The 2367-nt window shown below is 40.7% G+C and overlaps 1 protein-coding gene and 1 pseudogene across 13 annotated transcripts in view; one reads left to right on the forward strand and one right to left on the reverse strand.

Moving 5' to 3' along the window:
- EZH2 (enhancer of zeste 2 polycomb repressive complex 2 subunit) overlaps window positions 1-2367 on the reverse strand; it is a 74929-nt gene that overhangs the window by 14341 nt on the left and 58221 nt on the right. The window lies entirely within an intron of this gene.
- LOC111551538 lies at window positions 714-799 on the forward strand (annotated as a pseudogene).

The raw sequence follows: 2367 nt of genomic DNA on the forward strand, positions 1-2367 counted from the left end.
GGCCGGGCGCGGTGGCTCAAGCCTGTAATCCCAGCACTTTGGGAGGCCAAGACAGGTGGATCACGACGTCAGGAGATCGAGACCATCCTGGCTAACACGGTGAAACCCCGTCTCTATGAAAAAAATACGAAAAAAAAAACCTAGCCGGGTGAGGTGGCGGGCACCTGTAGTCCCAGCTACTCGGGAGCCTGAGGCAGGAGAATGGCGTAAACCCAGAAGGCGGAGCTTGCAGTGAGCTCAGATCCCGCCACTGCGCTCCAGCCTGGGCAGCGAGACTCCATCTCAAAAAAAAAAAAAAGAAGAAGAAAAATTCGAGGCTTAGATTCTGTTGCAGTGTGTGAGCAATTAGGCTCCAGAAGGCCTAACACCCAATACTAATCTGGTGCTGGATTACGTTCGCTTAGGCACCCTAATACAACTATTTTTCTCTTTATGAGTTAATCTAACATTGTAGCTTGTTCTCTGAAGAAAAAAAATACATATTTTAAAATATGTAAACCACTTCTTTAAAAAAAGTGACAATGAAATACATAGAAAACAAGAATATTAACAAAAATAAAACCACCATTAGAGAACACATAAACTTTATTCAACCTGGATGTAAAGAATAATTTTCTAAAACTCATCCAGAAGACACAGAACATTTATCTCTATCTACCAGCACTACTAATTTTTAAACTGTACTGAAAATACAAGCTGAAGTAGGTAGAAAACACAGTTACAGCTCTTTTACAATTTGTCTTGCAGGCTTTCTGGTGTTTTTTTTTTTTTTTTTTTTTTTTTTTATCAGAAAGCCTCCCTGCTCCCCGCCCCACCAAAAAATAAATAAATAAAGTATGTAGAAAAGAGAAAGAAGCTTCAGTTACAAAGACTGGAAAGAAGGCAAAACCATTAATAAATACAGACAGTATAATTACACAGCTGGAAAACTCCTAAGAATGTACTGAGTAACTGATAAACACGAAGACAATGCAGTAAGGTAGCAGGGTACAAAACAGAAGACAAAATGTGGAAAAAGCCCAACAACAATAAGTTTAATACCTAGAAATACTCGACAAAAAATGTACAAGAGTTATATAAAGAAAACTTGGGAGGTAATTAAAGGACACAAAAAGAGAGGTGATGGTATGGTTAGTAAGACTTAACCCTTATATTTTAAAAAGAAGTTAGGTAATTTATAAATTTAATGGGATTCCAATAAACATACCACTAATTTTTTTAAAAAAAGAACTAGACAAACAGATTTTGAAATGTATACAGGCTGGGTGCAGTGGCTCACGCCTGTAATCCCAGCACTCTGGGAGCCCAAGGTAGGAGGATTACTTGAGGCCAGGAGTTTAAGACCAGCCTGGGCAACACAGTGAGACCCTATCTCTAAAAAAGAAAAGAAAAAAAAAAAGGAAACTAGCCAGCAATGGTGGTACATGCTTGTAGTCCCAGCTACGCAGGAGGCTGAGATGGGAAAATAGCTTGAGCTCAGGAAGTCAAGGCTGCAGTGAGCCATGATTGTGCCACTGCACCACTGCAGCCTGGGTGACAGAGCAAGACCCTGTCTATAAATAAATAAATAAATAAATTTATATAGAAAAACAAGAATTGCCAAGAGATGTCTGAATACCGCCTCATGAATAGACTAAAGGAACACAATGTTGAGAAACCCAAATACATATGGCAACAGGCAATGAAGGAAATATTTCAAGGTAGTGAAAGATGAACTTTTCAGTAAATGAAACAACTAGGCAACTTTGGAAGTGAGGAGGAGGATCAGATTTATAATCTATATTATATTAAATTCCAAATGGATCAAAGATTTATATGTTTAAAAAAAATGAAGCCTAAAACATACTAGAAAAAGTGAAAAACCCTTTATATTCTTGGAATGGGAAAGCTAACTGATAAATTCAACTACTTTTTAAAAAATATTTAAACTGACCAGGCTCAGTGGCTCACACCTGTAATCTCAGCACTTTTAGAGGCTGAGGCGGGCAGATCACTTGAGGTCAGGAGTTCGAGACCAGCCTGGCCAACATGGCAAAACCGCATCTCTACTAAAAATTCAAAAATTAGCTGGGTGTGGTAGCACATGCCTGTAGTTCCAGCTACTCTGGAGGCTGAGGCACAAGAATCACTTGACCCCAGGAGGCAAAGGCTGCAATGAGCCAAGATCACACCATTGCACTCCAGCCTGGGCAACAGAGCAAGATTCTTTTTTTTTTTTTTTTTTTTTTGAGACGGAGTCTCGCTCTGTCGCCCGGGCTGGAGTGCAGTGGCCGGATCTCAGCTCACTGCAAGCTCCGCCTCCCGGGTTTACGCCATTCTCCTGCCTCAGCCTCCCGAGTAGCTGGGACTACAGGCGCCCGCCACCTC

The sequence above is a fragment of the Piliocolobus tephrosceles genome, chromosome 8 (assembly GCF_002776525.5).
Source record: "Piliocolobus tephrosceles isolate RC106 chromosome 8, ASM277652v3, whole genome shotgun sequence".
Lineage (NCBI taxonomy): Eukaryota > Metazoa > Chordata > Mammalia > Primates > Cercopithecidae > Piliocolobus > Piliocolobus tephrosceles.